Source organism: Gobius niger, assembly GCF_951799975.1.
Source record: "Gobius niger genome assembly, chromosome: 5".
NCBI lineage: Eukaryota > Metazoa > Chordata > Actinopteri > Gobiiformes > Gobiidae > Gobius > Gobius niger.
Genome location: NC_136856.1, coordinates 20,722,637 through 20,728,710, shown reverse-complemented (window position 1 = coordinate 20,728,710; position 6,074 = coordinate 20,722,637).

Here is a 6,074-nt window from a genome sequence, read left to right as displayed (position 1 = left end):
GCTTTTTTGTCGCTCTTTTGTGCCTTTTTTTTTCATCACTTTTTTCGTTGCTTTTCTGTTGTGTATTCGTTCCTTTTTTTTGCTGCATTTTTTATTCTGCTATTGCTACTTTTCCGGCACATTTTTGTCGCTCTTTCGTCGCTTTGTTGTTGCGTTTTCGTCACTTTTTCGTCACATTTTTGTTGCGTTTTCACCCTTTTATGCCTTTCCCCAGACGCTTTTAGATTTGCTTAACGCCAAACTGGAGAAAATGTTGTCGTTTAAGAGGTTAGCTTTATATCAAACTTTCCCACCTCAACATACTGGCTAAATTGTATGTCCGATGCTTTTTGATGCCCAAAAGCACTTGTCGCTCGTGTCTCCAAGTTCGCTTCCTTTATTTTGTGTAAAGCTCTGCATCGACTTTTCCCCCCTAAAATTAATGGGGAATTAATGATTCCGTTATTCCCCCGCTGTGCGGTGAAGGGGGGTAAGGGATTCTTTTTTTAATCGCCCAATCTCGAGAAACTGATTGGAGCAGAAAAATACGCCCAGTCCCCTTCTGCCAGGCCTCACAATGGAGCCTCAGATTTTTTTTTGATAGGGTTCGATGCTGTCATGGGGCCAGCTGGAATTAGAAGTGGATTAATAATTTTAAACAAGGCTAAACCGCTTGGACTGTCTGTCTGCTCTTTCCAATGCTTAGCCAATGGTCCGTCTGCTGCGACCACATCAAAACAATCTAAAAACACTATATCTTCCTAATGAAGAGGCTTGGGTTTAGTATATGGGCTGGAGGGAACATGAAAACATGCCTATTTAGACAGATTTTCAGAGATTCACAGTCAGAGAACAAGCCGGGATTATTGTTAGCACATTTACATCAAACGTTTATCCCTGAAAGCGTTGCATGAAATAAACAGGTGCACTCTGACCAAAGCTCGGCTCACTGATTTACCTTCCAATGTCAGCCAGGTCACTAATACTTGCCATAGGGGGCAGTTGTCCCCAGGCTGTGTTCGTACCGATGTGGGCCAGTGTACAGTGAGTTTAGGAGTTAGTTATGGTGACTACCGAACAGTGACCTGGGGCACCGGGAAGATTAGGTTTAGCACCAGTGGGAGTGTTAACTGGTGACTTGTGGGGATTTGGGTGTCTGTGTTGAGTGATCTGAAAGCAGACGTATTACCAACCAAATGTGGTATATGCAAAGCCGAACAAATGAGGTTCTGCTGCTGAGAGTCTGTCCCAATGACAAACCCCATGGGGGACCAAGATGGCCGAATCATGTCCCATCGCTTTTATGGAGTCTGTCTATCTGTCTGTAACAATGGGACCTACTTGTGACTGCAAATTCTATCCACCTCTAAAAGTTTGGTCGCTTCAGATATCACAATGTTATATTTACATGGATATGTCTGTCTTGTAAAGAGAAATATTTATCCAAACTTTATGTGATGTATTGCTGCTTACAGGTATGTTATGCAGTAGCAGATAATGCAGACTTTCTATTTAAGGCTTAATATTGAATTGACCACTTTGCCCGAAAAATATACCTCTTCATTTTCAACTCCTACTTTAAATATTTCTTTCAAATAAATGCTCCAAATTGACCTGATTTATTTGCACAATCTTTACTTCAGCTGTTTTTAAGTTAGAATATAGTTAAACACTCGGAGCAAAATGTAAATGAATCATGAACGTATACAACCTCCCCCAAAATGGAAAGTGGACCATAGCATTGATGTATACTTTCCCCCTATTAATTCAGTCATTATAAAAATGTTCTGTCAATGTAGCAGAGACATTAGCCCCCTTCTGAGCTATTATTCTGGCTGTCTGCTGCTGCAATTACACACTCCACTGCATCAGACAGGCACAAGAGCGTCGACATGCCCCGCATTTCACCTTATTTAGGTAATACAGACAAATCACTGCTAAGATAAAGTGAATTCAACCTGCTGCATGGCCTGTGTTACACCCAACAGAAAACCTGCCTTGGACAGACAGTCGTCAGAACACTTAAAGGCTGAGAGTTTTTTTTAATTTGTTTATATAAACAAGTAGCTCAAAACTTTATTCATTAAGTACATTTTCAAGTCCACGGTGTTGTGGGAGTTTGTGAATTTGGTCATTGCAGGCTTGAGCTGTCTCCAATAACATAATGTCATTTCATCTTTTAGCAGGAGTGTCCTCAGCTTCGTACCTAATTCATGAAGCAAGGCAGTGACAGACAGCAGACTACAAATACATTATTTATGCTCCTCACAACCAAACGTACCTATTCTCACTGTTAAACTGCCCTTCTGGCCACAGCGTGAGGCGGTCTTCTGCCCTTTTGTTTTATTTACACAAGACATTCATCCACACATTACCCATAAGGCCCTGAATTTCATTGTAAGAATTTAAGTTGTTTTATAGTTCGTTTTTTGTTGTTGTGATAGACAATATATCAAATTTTGAATTGAAAGTTATTGTTTTTGTATTCTTGCCTATATCAATACAGGACTATGCAATGTAATACCAAATCAGTATTTAAACACAGCCCTTGTTCATCACCCTGCATGTCTATCGAGATGGAGGGAAAGAGTTGTAAAAGATTTCCTATAGGCTTCAGTGCATTTATTAGGCTGAGGGTGTGAAACAAAGTGACTTTTCTTTTGTCCGTGTGGTCAGAATTGAAGGACTGAATTGGAAAAGGCAAAGCAATTTTTGGCGAGGTTGAATACAGATGCTGAAACACTGTCAGCATGAGAGTTGGGATTGGCTCTAGAGACACCTATGGCCCCATACATTATCATGGCATGAGGCCGCTTTGGCAATCGCCTCCCAATTTCCACCAGGCACCTGGCTGTGCACCATCCCCCTCTTCAGGGACTTGTACCTGTTTTCTTCTCTCTTCTCCCCTCCTTTTCCACACCCACCTTAGAGAGTCCTGGGATAGTGAGTAGTAATAATAACTAACACAATTCCTATCACAAAGATTCAATGTCTATTTAGAATAAACAGGATGCAGACAAAAGCTGTCTCATTCCAGAGCATTTTAACTTATTTTCTTTGCGACACATTTCATCTTCATTGTAACTCACGAGAAAAATACACATTTCATACTAGAAAGTTAATATAATATATCTATGAAATTTGTAAAATATAACAGTGTTTTAATTTTGGAGGGTTTGCAGATGTATAGTTGTTGATTCACTGACATGGTGTTAATATTATTCCACTGATTAAACTATATAAATGTGGGTTACAGTTAAAACAGTAGTTTTGCTTTCTCTATAATTGGTGTGGAAGAAATGTTTTTATTTGTTTTGAGAAAGTCTTAAAAGTCGCTTATGGCTCATGAAAACACCATTTTGTGACTGAAATGGTAGAGCGATTCAAGTTTACTGAAGCCAAAGGGCAATATGCTTCACACAATGCCTCAAAGACAGTAAGAAATGATGAACAAAGCAATTGTATTGTTTGATTTATGGACCCTATAGTCAGTGTTAAACTTTGCTATAACAGGCACACGATAATTATAGGAGCCAAATATGGCATGAATAATAAAATACATTACAAAATCAATAAAGGTCAAATTGTGTTCAAAGGTTATAAGATGAGAGAGGAAAGTAAGCAGCTATTTCCTAAACACTGGCTTTAATTCTCATGGATGTTTTCTAAACTTATTAAGCCAATAAATCGTGTATCTGTGTGGCTACAATAGGACCCAGGGCAAGCTGCTCGCCCAACTTCAGCAGCCCAGCCAGGATTCGACAACCACCCGACTGCCGACTGGCATTTCTGGGTCATAAATCTATAGGCCCACCTCTTTCTTAGTGACAAGTCTTCATGTTAGAAATGTCTCGACTTCATGTGCGCGCGCATTGCGTCATCAGACGCCTTTTCTGAAGTGACACTAACTTTGTGAATTCACCATGATGAACTGAATGACTGTCTGAATAATGGAAAAGCTCTCACCAATGCGGCTTTATTGTATTGACAAAGGGGTCATTAATTGGTATTGTTCTGGAGCAAGGCCGATGAATGAGCGCAACTGCGGGGAAGCTGCGGGCGTCCTGGGGTCCACTCAGGTGAAGCTCCCGTCCCATTAGGTCTATAACAGAGGGGGAGAGTTTAAAGCATACAGATGGCCTAAGGGCATCTGCAAGCCAGGTATTTGGTAAAAGCACTGGCTAAATAGATCGCACTAATGCAGTAATCCTTGTTAACTGTTGAATGTCGTTAGCACCAAACTGCGTTGGTCAATTAAGCGTTATGTCAATAGCAACTTTACGAAGGTGTTTAAATTATCAGTAACAAGACAAACGCGAAGAGCAATTGCTGAACATCTGCTTTGCTGAGTGAGCGTTTGCCAAAGGCATCACTCAGGGGACCTATTAGCGTTTATTCCAGTGCTCTGCTCTGATAAGGAATTCATCAAGTTTCTGACACCAGGCCAGATGTTGGGGAATTAGCGCTGTCTCCTGTTGGACATCCCACTAACCACCATATATGACGCATAATTAGAGGTTGATGAGAGCTTTCATGCTGGAAAAGAGCATTGACTGGCGTTATTATTATTTTTTATTCGCCTATTTATTTATTTATTTCTAATCATTATTTCTAATCATAATACAATTTTGAAGCAGCAATAGTTTTCTCATTGTAGTCTACCCTGCAGGGTGGCTTTCTGCAGAGCTAGTGGCATATTTAAAACAAGTTTCCATTGTGTCACGGTTTTTGCACGTCAAAAGCCAAGGAACAGGTCAAATGCATCGGCAGGCCGTTCCCTGCAGGCCACTTGCTTGCACATATTCATTAGCCTGTTGGAAATACGCATTAGCTAAAGTATCTCAATTTATTTGAGCAGCAGAGCAAAATACTTTCAAATGTGCTGTAATATGTTAGTCGTACTGCCGTATTGTCCGCTCTGATAAACGTGGCCATAGACTTCACCGTCCTAAGAGTGATCAATTGGCCATTGGATTTCTAAAGATCGTTGCGTGACAAAAAGCGTTGGAGACCGGCTTCTCTGGCTTTATCCGCTTAGAGCGCACACTCCACTTAACATGCCCAGAAGGGAGGAGAGGTTTGCAATTGACCAATCAATCCTATATCAAACTTTAGCACCATGGCGCACCATAGGTTGTACCAGATCGGTTATTGCATATACGCTATAGCTCACATGCACACGCCGATTATCGGCTCCAGTGCCAGTCAGCAGCATAGTCCCAACTCTCAAGGCTATATTGCCAGAGACGTGGAACGCTGCAGCAGAGCATTGTACTGATTCAGCTCTATTCAACATTTTATACAATTGCAGCCACGTGACCGTCACCGTTTTCTAATCCAGTAAGAACCGACCAGAAAAGCCTTTTATGTTGTGTCCTATGGTTGCGTTCCCATCTGCTATTCAAACAAGAGTTGCATGTGTGTCACTAGATGGTTCATGTGCAGTGAGCTGTGAGCATCTTGAACTCTGGAATAGCTTGTTCTACAAATCCATCCAAACTGTGTATGTGTTTGTCCTTTCGGAACCCGAATCCACAAAGAATGACATGTTTCTCCCTTGTGACACATTTGCATTGCTGTAATTGCGCGCACCAACTCTCACTGTAAGTTGTATCCGTGTGCGTGCGTAAAGCACAACGTGTGTGTTTGTGAGAGAGCGCGGTCTCTAGTAATTTACGTCACGGTGTCTGAGAGGGGGAACATTAAATGTGCGACTAGACGGACTGAGCGGAGAGGAGGGGCTGGCGAAGAAACGCAGCTATAACGACAAAGTGCATTTGCGCGTAAAAGTTTCTTCTGCTTTGTGCCGTATTGCTCTTTAATTGTATGTGTTTTATTTGAACCATAGTGTGTTTGTTTTATCATCTGTTTGTAACATAGTGAAGTGGATACGTTTTGGCCATTTTCACGGTCACACGGTGTCCTCAGCTGCCCGCCTGCAGAGAAGACTAAGGTTGAGCAATCGCAACTATTTGTAGCGAGAATAAAAAATAATATAATAATAAATAGCATCGAAACTACTATGTTGAACTGATAAAGCCTTTGTTTGACCACTGTCAAGTTCAGTTGAGCTGCATGTAAACAATAGAAAATAA